The sequence below is a fragment of the Manacus candei genome, unplaced genomic scaffold (assembly GCF_025592945.1).
Source record: "Manacus candei isolate 608988 ecotype Guabito, Panama unplaced genomic scaffold, ASM2559294v1 h1tg000011l, whole genome shotgun sequence".
Taxonomy (NCBI): Eukaryota; Metazoa; Chordata; class Aves; order Passeriformes; family Pipridae; genus Manacus; species Manacus candei.
Window position 1 is genome coordinate 735,185 of NW_026138059.1, and position 13,377 is coordinate 748,561.

A 13,377-nucleotide genomic window follows, 5' to 3' on the forward strand; every position below is an offset into this window, starting at 1 on the left:
CAATGATCAGAACAACCAGAACAATAAGAACAGCAAATAAGGCAGCAAGCAGCGCTCAGTAACAGTGACCAGAACAACTTGCAATCCACCAGCTCCTGACCACAAAATGGCTCTTCGATATCCTCAAATGACCTCCATGTATCTCAACATGAGGTAACCATGGAAATCCCTGCTTGTAATAAAACCATCTTATTTATTTCTCCCGCTTTTTATTCTACATTACCACAGAAACATAGAAGTTTAATATAAATTTGTGCAGTTACGAGCAAGTTAATACGGGATGCTTGTTGCGTAATGGTCGCGGTGTATACTGGGAGCTGAAGTTCTGATGGAAGCCCGTGAAGAGATGAGCAATTAGAAGTGTCCCAGGAAGAAGCTTTAAAGTGCTTGGACAGGACTGCAATGGCCCCCCATGTTTTGTTACCATGCCTTTTTTCAAATATAGGAACTTGTTCAGCCATTAATAAAGGATTCTCCATTTTCCATCATCCCAGGAGGGTCTCGTTTATATTCACTGCCGCATAAATGGAAATTCAATTAAAAACTGTAATATACATTAAAATATTTGTTACAAGATAAAAAAATTAATCATTCACACCCATGAGGGGGGAAAATGGCCTCATTTAAGTGGTTTTAAATTTGAATGGCAATTCTTTAAAAAGTGGAAATAATATCTATTATATAATTAAACCACTTTCTCTTTCAACATTAGAACAAAATGAATATTTTCCCATGATAAGTTTACATTTTGGCAACCTACTTTTTCTGACAAAATCAATCCATTTGAATATGTTTTTCCAGCTCCATTGTGGTATTTTTAGCTACAGGATGAATCAAGATGACACCAATAGACTTTCTTTGCCATTGAAAGTTTACGTAATTTTCCTTAAAGCCTATTCAGAAGTCAGATAAGAGGTTCATTAAAAAAAATATTCCATGACAGTGCAATATTTCTGCTCAGTAACACAGAAAGAAAAAGTTTTTCCCCTCACACAAGACCTCCCCTCAAGACTATGTCCTATCTAAAAATATATAAGTATAGTGTTTTGTTGCCTAGTGAAGGATTTTGTAGATTAAGAACCTTCTGCTCCTGTAACTGGTCTACTCTGCCTCCAATCGGGAGGCCTGGAGACACACCATCTATAACGCTGCTGATGCTTTTGAGAAAGCACGCAGGATCACCATTGAGGAGAAAAGACAACGCAGAAAGAATTGTGCCTTGCAGAATATACCACCTAAGGAGTCTTTCTGCTGTGCCTTTTGCAACCAGACATGTCTATCTCGTATTGGCCTTTTTAGCCACCAACGTGCTTGCAACAAACATGGGTAGAGCCCTTCCCAAATCTTCGTTCGTGAAGCCCAGCCATGATGATGATGCTCCTGTAAGGAGCCAAACAGACCAGGCCCCTATCTAGTTCACATGTGACAGAAAGTTCTAGACAATTCTCTTATTTGGAAATTTAGAGATTTCAGAACTTGTCTTCCTGTTTGCTGGCTTAAAGGTGCAGAAGAGCCCACTCTAGTCCAGACAGCTCATTTTGGAAACATTAGTTTCAGTCCTATTGCAAGTTCAATAACACATTATGTTTCAGTCCAGTATGTTTTCAGCAATAATAATACCAGCCTCACTTTCTATAACAGTGATCATAATAATCAAACCAGGTCTGGAGACTGCTGCTGTAGAGAAACCCAAAGGCTGGCTGATGGTGAAACAGAATATCACAAGCCGTATCTATTTTGGCACCTACATTAGGGCATAATTTATTGGTATGTGACGGCTAAGAGGAGAAATTCAGGAGATTTATTCTCAATTACACACAGACAGGAACACAAGTGCTTCCCCCCTTTGCCTGCCCTCCTCTGCTTCCTAATTCCTCTCCAAAGCCATATTTCATGTATTGAAAAAAACATAAAGAAAAAAATTACTTCAGCTACCACTGTCCTTTAAAGAGTGTGTGATCAAGCCACAGTGCAGTTTCCCAGAATTTCTGCAGTGGCTTCATGAACTGACCCTTGCAAAGAAACAGCAGCAGGAAAAAAGAAAAAAGGCACTAAAAACGAGCAATTGCATAATCCTTCCTGGAGTATGCTAGAAAAATAAAATTGGCACAAAGAGGCTGGTCTTGGGACCACAGAGAATTCATATTGTGCCACAGACACCCATGAGGCTTGCTGCTGTCATGATGGGTCTACAATAAAGTGTCAACTTTCAGCAAGGAGGCGTATTTTTATAAGTTTTCCTGAAGCAGGGATGGCCATCCAGGATAACATTACTGTTAGTTGTATTGCAGTAGCTCTTGCAAAACCTGACTTCCACTTACATTTCCAGATGAGGGGACACAGAAGAGTTGTTGTCTCTGTGTATTTAAAGTGTTGTGTTTCCTCTCAAATTTGTGGGTGTCTTTGACCTTGAAGGTTTGGATTTAAGTGATATACTTTATGTCATAGAGACATGCACTAGTAAATTAATTATGGTGGGTAGCAAGCCCGGTTGCTGGAACTTGAGCACTCCTTTTCCTGAAGTCTCTGGAGCAATCTTTTCACATTTGCCTCATGCCATGAAGCATCATCCCAAGAAAATCTTAGAAATAATTTGGAAATTAGCACTTGTTAGGAAATATTCCCAAGAGGTAGTCTGGATGGAGCCATACCCTTCTGAGGATGGAAGGGCTTAATGATGTGTATGTGGTCAAACAGTGCCAGCTGGGTTCTATGCCAAGAACAGGTCCTGACACTGTTATTTTACTGGTACAGATGAGGCCAAAAAGAAATACTAATAAAATTAGTCTGAAACTACTTGGTTCAAATTGCTATCACTCAGCCATCCACAAAAATAATAATCTCTCTAAGAGAAGGAAAAGAAATGTACACATTCCACAGAGGCTGGGGCAAATGGTCAAAGGGCAACCTCTGCTCACTGCCAAATGGCTTCCTCATTTGAACATTACTCACTGCAGGAGTGCCAAGAAACCTGTGGCATTTATGTTACCATAAAAAAAAGGATTAGGAAACAGATAGCAAACAGAGAAAGTCTCAGGATGACTGTTGGAAAAATTATTTTTCTGGTATGACAATGGAGCTTATTCTCTGCATTTTTATTAAAAGAAACACCTACTCCAATGTGATTTTTTTACCCATTCATCCAGGATAACACTAAAATTATACTTCATTTACCAAGGTACCCTAATGACCAGAGACAGCTGACAGAACAGGCATGTACATCAAAGCTCCTTATCTTAAGAAAGCCTCAAACTTTCTCTCTTACATTAAACCATGACCTCATCACAGTGAAGTCAGATATGTTTCCCAAATTTTAGAGATTACTTCTAATGTTGTATGTTCTTTTTCTCCACACCAAAGGAATGACCAGCTCTGGCATTCACTGAGTTTATTCACTGGATGCTGCCAGTTCTTACTGATCATCACTTTAAGAAACTGGAGCTGAAGAAAGGCAAAGCCAATCAAAATATACTTGACTGAAAATGAATGCAATGAGTTACAGAATGCTTCTTGCAAAAGTTTCAGGTATAGGAAAACACCTGCATATAGCAAATATTTCACAGAAACATCTAAGATCATTGAGTCCAACCTTAAACCAATCACCACAATTGTTTGATTGTACTGGAGATGAAACAGGGCTTTAAGTACCCTAAATTTCCACTTGAGTAATTGAAAATGGCAACCCAAACTGAGCTGTGCCTGATTAAATGAATTATTATTAACTCTGAGTCAATATTTCTCTGGCAGTAATTAACAACACCGGTTTCACTGAGTTTATTCACTGGATGCTGCCAGTTCTTACTGATCATCACTTTAAGAAACTGGAGCTGAAGAAAGGCAAAGCCAATCAAAATATACTTGACTGAAAATGAATGCAATGAGTTACAGAATGCTTCTTGCAAAAGTTTCAGGTATAGGAAAACACCTGCATATAGCAAATATTTCACAGAAACATCTAAGATCATTGAGTCCAACCTTAAACCAATCACCACAATTGTTTGATTGTACTGGAGATGAAACAGGGCTTTAAGTACCCTAAATTTCCACTTGAGTAATTGAAAATGGCAACCCAAACTGAGCTGTGCCTGATTAAATGAATTATTATTAACTCTGAGTCAATATTTCTCTGGCAGTAATTAACAACACCGGTCCAAAATGAAAACACCTTCCCCAAGCTTCAGCTACCCCTTAGAGAGACCTTCATCTCTGTTCAATATTCAGTCTGGTTCAGCATTGTTCTGTATTTATCCAAGACAAGATGGCTATTGTTGCAAACATCTATGATTTATCTACCTTGGAGTTTAAAAAAATTATTCTATATTTCCATGATTTAAAAAATGCATTACAATGATTTAAAAAAGAATTGTGGGGTGTCATGAATAAAAGTCTAAAATATAATATTAGTATAAGATATTATAATATTTTCTGTAGTACAGAGTAAACTTGTGAAACTGAATTAGCTCTTTCTGTAATACACTGTAAACTAGTGAAACTGAGAGAATGAAATCCAGAGTTTTCACTTAGAATCAAGTCTGGAAAACAGGTCTGGTTAAATCTTTTTAAATGGAACTTTTAATCCAGATATTTACTCAATACCTTTTTTATACTGTATGTATATTTTAAGCCAATCTTGTTCTTCTCCATCATCCAGAGTTTAATTAAAAAAAGGTTCCCAACTATGAATCCCCTGAATTTGATGATTTGCTGCTGTAAGGGAAAGGACATGACTCCATGGATCACTGACTCCCACTAGCAGCTTTTTCTGACTGTATTGCAGAAGCTGGAGGAAATTATTAAACAGCAGATAGAAGTAAAGCATGCTCAGTTAGTGTCTCTCAAAAAGTATCAACAACCATAATGGCATTCCAGCATCCCACCATATAATATCTTGGCTTGCTAATAGATTCCCCAGTCCTTATGTACCCTGAAGTTTTTCCAGTCCTGTCCCTCCTAGACATGTCATTTATAATAAAGTGTCTGTCCATCTCTTTTTTTAACCTTGCAGCTCAAACCCTTCCCACCTACAAGGGAATGTGGAAGCCTCACTGTAATTACTTTCTGTCATGTCATGGCTGTATTCAGTAGCATATGTGAAAGGCACAAGTCACATATTCATGTCTTATGACATCCAGTATTAACTGGAGCAGTCTGTCCAGACCTTGCCACTCACTGTGAGAAAATGCAACAGTCTCAGGACTCATATGATAATCTCAACAGTTTCTTTAATAATTCCACCAGTCAATAAAAAAACCTGCATGATATAAATGTTCAATCTTTATATCATAGGACAAATTAATATTCGTGCAGGGTTTCAGTTCTGCAGCAGCCCTCAGCAGCATGTCTCATTAGTCTCAGTGAGTATATTATCTTTCTTAATTAGAAACTCTTAAACTTTCTATTCATGGGAATTCAAGGGTAGCAGAAGAAGAAGAAATATTGTGTGATTCATTTTAATTACAGATTTATAGGCTGGAATAGGAAACTGGAGGTTACAATCTTAATCTAGCACTAGCTAGGTAGGCATGTCTCAGACGTACTGTGCACCACTCAGGAAACAGAACTAGCCTAGGATAAACATGAAAGAAAGATTTCAGAGTGCAAGGGAATGGATATTTAATACCCCAGTGGGACTATAAATTAGAAAGTTTCTGAAACATTTGAAAATCTTCCTCTTCATGTGTAGAGGTTTCTGGAGGAGCTGAATCCTTTACCTGTGTGATCAAGAGGAGAAATGCTCCAAATACAAGAGGTTCCAGTGAAATCTTAGAATTCTTTATTCAATAGTGTAACTCACACTGACATCAGGTTGTTCATAACCTTGCCATGCTTGATTCAGCAGAAGAAATTTTGCACCTTCTAAGGGAAAGGAGTTTGCCTTCACTTTCCTTGCCTCTACCCAGCTCCTCTCCCCTCTAGCCTCCTAACAAAAATGATGGATTTGGATATTTAAAAAACTGTAGGTGTTAATATTGTGGCTTTTCTGTTGTGTTGTTGATATTGATACTAAATCTATTGTACACTACTGATTAAGTGCTTTTAACAAATCAATAAAATATTTTGATTATGATTTGGTTTTACCAAATGAACTGAGTAGTTTTCCCTGCATTGTTACTACCACGTGTCATTAAGTTGCCACTAGTTGGAGGCCACTCATGCATCTATTTGCATGAGTGCATTCAGGTCCTCAGCAAACAGGAGCTTTCCTCTCTTCCCAGACACAGAGTAGTGGCCTAAATTTGAAATTCAGCTGCTTGGGCTTGTCAATATAACAAATTCCTTGTTGTCTGATGTTGAGAACTTCTCCCTAAATACAGAAAGGCCGTTTATTAATTTTTTTTCGTAATGACACTTAAAATTTAATAATAATGTCAGTATATCATATGGCAATGGTGATTTAATTAAGACTGACAGAAATAATCAGTCTTTTTTACACTTATTCTACAAGCCAAGAAATTCTATCCATCAGAGAACACAGACAAAAAAATTATTCTGTGCTAAATTTACCTTAAATTTTGGTCCACTTAATGTCTTTCATCAATTTCTATTGTCTTAATTTAACAAATGGAATCATAAATAATGCATCATTAATAATCTACATCAACTGCACTTATTTGCAATTAGAATTTTTTTCCCATGCTCTGTTTTATGAATATTTAATAAACTGCATAACCTTGATGGAAGGAGTGCAATTTAGGAAGCCATAATGAAAATGTAGAAAGTCTTGCTTTGTGAGCTCAGCTTCTGGTTTTAAATTAACATCCAGTAAATCTTTCTGCACAGTGATCAGCTCATCACATCTAAGATTTGCCTTATCTAGAAATGCATGGACAATTTCACTATATGTTTTCTACTTCAAATGAACTAGTTGGTTTTTTTAAGCTTCTAAGGGTTATGACCTGAAATTTTAGAGTACATACTTTAGAGTATATGTTGAATAAAAAGAAAATTTAAAACCAAAACTAAACAAAACAAAACCAAAACAAAACAAAAGTTTACTCCTAAAATGTAAATTTAGGATGTGGATGTTGAAAATAAACATTATAAATACTGGTAACTATTAGAATAAAATCAGTGATTCACTGACTGTTCAGTCTCTGCTTCTTGAGGGACAGGAACAACAATTAAACAGTTTTGTTTCATTTTCTGGTTTGCCACAGTAACTTTTTTATAGAATACACTGTCACGGGGAGAAGAGTATCACACTGCTATGGATTTGCAACATTCATATTCACCAGTCATTTAAAATAAAGTAACTGCAAGGAGACTATTGTCAAAAAAGAGAAGTACCTATGAGGTATATTCTCCTAGCACTAAGAAAAAAACTTATGATTCAGTGAGAACTATTCAATCAAACTAAGATTTATAATTCTGAAATATGCGTGAGATAGAGGGGAACAGATGCTCAAAATTAGGTAAATCTCTGGAGGCATTACATAGAGTTCTGTGACACTTGGAAGTCTCTCTGCAAAGTGCTAAGGATCCACATCCTGACAATAAAAAAAACCCGTGCAATGTGGGGCAGTGGGATCTTAAACATCCCTCTCTCCACCTCATTTCAAAAATAGGTCAGGAAATGATGGAGATGCAGGAAATCTGTTTAAAATACACTGCATTTTAGAGCCTGCAGACACCTACAGGTCAGATACTTGGAAGAATCTGGAGATGGGAATTTAGTTAAAGCACCAAATAAGCCAAATCACTACTCCCTTCAGTGAGAGGATAATGCTGATTTTGTTCACATTACAGCCCTGAAAATGGATTCAGTAGCAGAATGAACCAGAGGCGATTCCCGGTGACCTCAGTGGCAGTGGCACACTGTCCATCTGCAGGCAAAAGGTGTCCCCTCTTCTGCCAGCTGTGTTATTGCCCTGAATACAGGTCTCCATGTCCTGTAAGTACCTGCTCACAAATTGCCTAAGTGTTATATAGCAGCAGTTATCTTCCTGCAGCGCTACCTGGCAAGAGTAGTGTTAACTGCAGACCTAACATCCCTTATTTAGCCCAAAACCAGTGTCATGTCTGTAAGCCTCTAAGCACCACCATTCATAGCAAAGGGCCTAAATTCTGGTATGAGCAACAAAAAAAAAAAGCAAGAATTTGATTTCTGACAGCCTTTCTTTAATGTAATGCACAAATACCAGTAAGGTTGCAAGTGCTGTGTTGTAACACTTGTTTCATTTGCTTCATTTGGAATTGGATTATTAAATTACTTGTTTGGTATTTGATCATAAAATAGTTTTGAGCTTGTTGCCATTTCGTCTGCTATTCTTATCAATGTTGTCAGAGAAAAATATTTATCTTAGCTATAAGAATGAAAATTATCTTGTGGAATATGAACATTGCTGCTTAATACATGGATTTCAATGTCTTCCTAAGCAAGCTATTACTTTGTTTGTCTTTCATTTGAGAGTCAAGATAAAACATAAACAGAAATGAGTTTGTTTCCCTGAAGCTGCAGCTATTTTTAAGAATGTTCTGATGGCAAAATGGAAACAAGGCTCCAAGTATTTTCTTTGTAACTGTCTTCAATTAGTGTTTGATCAAAAAAAGGGGAAAAAAAAAAAAAGATTGACTTGGCTGAGTGCTCTTACATATTCTTCTTTCAAATGGAAAATTTTCCATAAGGAAAGAAGTGGTTATTCAAAGGACAAAGAGAAATAGTTGATCTCACAAAGCAATCACATGCAGAAAGTGCTTTAAAAGTGGAAGAGCAAGTTGTTAAAGCTCAAGTTGAAAAAGTCAAGAGCTGTGATTCACAGGTCGTGGGTTACCTCTCACTTTGACTTACAGTCTTTGTGTGCAGCTGCTGTTATTGCAGAATGATGTGAGTGATGAAGTCTCTCTCGCTGCATGTTCGGAACAGGGATTTTTCTTCATTGTTCTGATTTTAAAAGGTAAAACACCGTTAACTAGGTAACAAAATGAGACCACCAGGGAAACCATAGGCAAATACTTAATCCTTTTTCGTCCTTCCTGTAGTCAAATGAGATGGTGGCCCTGCATGTACAGAATTTACATTTCCAATATAATTAGGTATTCCGTGAAAAAGTCTGAAGGGTGTATTAACCCATTAATTTTATTTCTAGGAAAATAGCTTTCAAAAGAAACTGTCTTGAAAGAACAGGTTGTCTAACCAGCAAGCTCTTTGAACAAGTCCCACTTTTTTCTGGCCTCAGTAAATCTATACATATCAGATACATAGTAGTCTATAAAAGACTAGTGCCTGAGATTTGTTTTTCATAAAACATCAGTTCATCTGACTGATTAAAGCTCGTGGGCTTGGGGTTTTTTTTGCAAATATATCACTAAACAATTTATATGTAAATTCTTATTAAAAATTTCTCCCTCTTGCGGCTGAAATTACAATAGTTATTGTAGAATCAGGTAATGGTTTTTAGTTAGCTGTTTCTTTAATTGGAAAAATTCTAAAGGGAAAGAAAACAAATAAATACTTCTGCATTACTTCCATAAAAGTTCTAACCATATTCCATGAACACATTACAAATTATTGGCATAATTCAAATACCAGTAAAATCAGTACTGAAGAAATAAATACTGCAGACAATTTTACTTCATGCTGCAAAAAGGCAGTTCACAGAATATTCTGAGTTGGAAGGGACCCACAAGGATCATCAAGTCCAGCTCTTAAGTGAATGGCCCATACAGGGATGAAACCCACGATCTCAGTGTTATTAGGAACTGATCTCAGTTTTTCTTTTGTTTCTGTTGCTATCTGGGAAAACTGGCATTAGTATCAATGTGTGTATGAAACTATAAAGTCTTGTGGCCATGAAGTTACAAAGAAGTTAATGGTAATATCTCTTTGATTTTTATAGTGTCTAGGTCTTCAAGCCTAGTTAGAATGGTCAGGTATAATATCACGAAATCCTTAAGGTTGCAAAAGACCTCTAAGATCACCAAGTCCAACCATTAACCTAGCACTGCCAGGTCTACCACTAAACCATGTCCTTCAGCATGCCCTGACTGAAGCTCTGTCTGAGCCAGCTCTGTCTAAGCCAGCTTGAGCCAGCTCGACATTTGCTCAATTGCAGGAGCTCAGAGTAAACAAGATGGACCTGAGCTGATCTCAGTACACCAACAACTGGGCTGTTAGTTCCTGATCTAATCACTCCAGTTATGGAGCTCTCTAACCCACACAGGAGGCAGCAGCATCCCCAGTATGAGCAGAAGGGCTGGTTCAGCCCATGTAGTCAGTGCCACTCACCCAGAAGCAGCACTGGTGAGTCTCCAGTGCCCTGTAAGCCTCCCCGGTTTTCTCACACCCTGTGCCACCAAGCCAGCATGAGTGGTAGTAGTTCACTGATCTTTCACAGAAGTTGACTGTGCTCTCACAGCTGTCAACTCCTGAACAGCTTGCACAAGCAACAGTGAGTATACTACTTTTGATGTGCTAAGACTTTCCTGCGGAGGTGGTAAATGCCAGTTCTATTTTATCTATACTCCCATCGAAGACAGCAGTGTGATTCCTGCTGGTTTCAGTCAGTACATTTGCACCACTGGACAGGTACATTTTGTGAGATGGCCATGGACCTTAACTATGCAGACCAAGAGACTTCCTAGAAAAGTCCATGGTTTTCTCCCAGCCCATATATTCAGATTTCCTTTCAAAACAAACTAGGGCACACTGGTGTATGGTCACGCTCAGGTCTCATCCTCACAGAGAGCTGGAATGGTGCCAGGTTGCAGAACAGAGCCAATGGCAAAGCTATGAGACATATCTGCACAACTTAACTCACATGGCCAAAGGGTTCATGGCATTGCTTACAGTATAAATTATAATTTCTGGATAAACACTTGCAACACAGAGGTGAACATCACTCTTTGTTATTACAGTCTTCATGTATCATGGTCAACCACTGCTATTTTTGGTCACTTCAGCACTAGGAGTTGATAGGATGCTGGATAGGCCAAATGGGACATTAATTAGGTAAGTTAAGAAAATAAGAAGTTTAATAGTTAGAAATTGCAGGTTTCTAAATCAAGTCCACTAAAACAAGTGCACAGAACCCTAGAATGTCATTGTATAAAATTACAGCAAGATTTACTTTTGTAAGTATTTCTTTTAGGGCATGAACAGACTGGAAACAGCAGCAAAAGCAATGCAGAGAGAACCAGACAGCAAACTAACTCATGCTGAGAGAACAAATGCAATAACACTTTTTAAACTGTACAAACATTTGTAATAAAAATGGTCTATCTCCTCCTTTAAGCACAGCGTGTTTTAGTCTACAAATATCTTGAGCTTTGATTTAGCAAAGCATTCAGCCAAGTGCTTGCCTCTAAGAACATAGTTAAACTCTACTTGCTACATCCTAGATTGACTATATTGAAGGTCTAGAAATTCATGGCATTTTACAGTGAAAAAGAAAGCTTCCCTTTGTTCTTTAGAAGTCTAGCATCCATCCATCAGTTAAGAAAGTTTCACATTTTGTTGTTTTGGGATTTTTTGCATTGATTAAGATATACTTCTGGGGGTAAAAAACCCTAAGTGGTAAGAATGAGCCATTCCAATAAAATAAAGCAAATCAAATACCAAGCTTATAGTAGCATGATGAGTTGGCAAAAACTATTTCAAATAGGTGAATATAGTACTACTTTGACCTGTGCAGAGGATGTTGGAGCTTGCCAATGATGTTCAATCAAAACCAGCAAAGGTGTGTATGCATAAACCTGGGGACCAAAGCAGAGCAGAAATCAAACGTGCCAGTAGGCAAAATGTTTCCTGATCCTATAGTGCAAACACCAAAGAGAAATAAGAATAAAGAAAAATTAACACCACAACCTGAACAAGCCCTAAAAACTGGCTTTAAGAAGGGGGGATTTGGGGATTAGCATTGACTAAAAAGCTCCTTTAGTAGTGTACTCACTTTCCTAAGATGTTGTCTCTTGTTTCATTCACAGTGCATTCAGAAGAAAAGGACTTTGCATTTCTTTTCCAATTAATGTCAAAGAGTCATCCTGAACAATTGAGACAACCCTTAAGTTCCTGCATTTTTGGTTAAGTGCTTAGATCAAAAGCAATTATTTTAAAGACCTCTGACTGTGTTCTTGTTCCTTAACTTTGTGTCTCTCTGAACTGACAGTACAAAGCCTCCCCATTTAGGTTTATAATCAATAGATTTATATTTAAAATACTTTTACCTTCCCTAGACTCATTGCATTTTAATATTTTAAAACCATTAAATTGATCGTGGTGGAATCTCTCATCATAAAATACTCATTACTTTAAATAAATGTGTTTCATTTAGCATTTTAGGACAACCACCATCTGCTGATTTTTCTGTGGTACCTTTTCATTATCTCAATCCCTTTCCCTGCAGCCTACTGTATAACCTTCTAGAGGACTTGAAGAACAAGAATGCCCCAGGTTTTGGTTTCACTCCCTTTATTGAAGGTAGTGTCATTAGCTGTCCAGATTCTCCTTCACTAAACCTTTTTTACCACAGATTATGAAGTAATTCACTAGAAAAAATAACATTATTACTAAATGCTACATTCTATGCCACCCCTTTACTCTGTCTCATAAATCTTGCCTTCTTTCGAACAACCATAAAGCTCTTACTAAAGCTTGTTGAAAATAATGACAGGTCAGAATTCCATATTGTTTATTTGCCTTCTAATATTTGCACTTTCTAAATCCTCTTGAATCAAATATGATGCATAACACAGTTCAGGATTCCAACCTATGCAAGATATAAAAGTAGTAGTTGCTCTAGAACAAGCTTTCATGTTTACTGAGACTCACAATACCTGAAAACTGTTGATCAGGGTTCTGTGATGTGGCAGAGGTCACTAAGCAAGACATACTTAGCATGAGCAACTAAAACCAGCAATGGGTTTAATACTGTCTGGGTTACCAGAGCAGGTTAAATTTGAAGACTGAGACTGTGGTTCCACATGATTCTTTTCTTTCCCAGCAGCTCTTCTCATTTTGAAACACTAATCAAATGGTAAACACTTTCAAGCACTTTTTTGCACTAGGAGGAGGAATGTTTCATGTACCATAAACAGCATGCCTATCCCAAGTTTATCTTCTAGCCTCTTCCTTTGTTATTTTTAAAGAGGCAACATCATAACTGCAGGCATGCTTTCTGGTTTTTAAAGGTTTTGACTTGAGTATGAGATTAATAGTTTGGGGACTTTTAATCAGTGAAAACAGAGTTGGGGGAATTAAATCATGTTCATAAATATTGACTGAGAAAGCATAGGTTATTACACTGGAACTTGACCTTAGTCTTAAAAATAAATCTGTGTCAAATGTCAGTGTGAAGACTGAATATCATCTAAATTGACCTTAACATGGCAACCTGGCATTACCCCACAGGCAGCAATTATATATTACAGACCAGGCTGGCA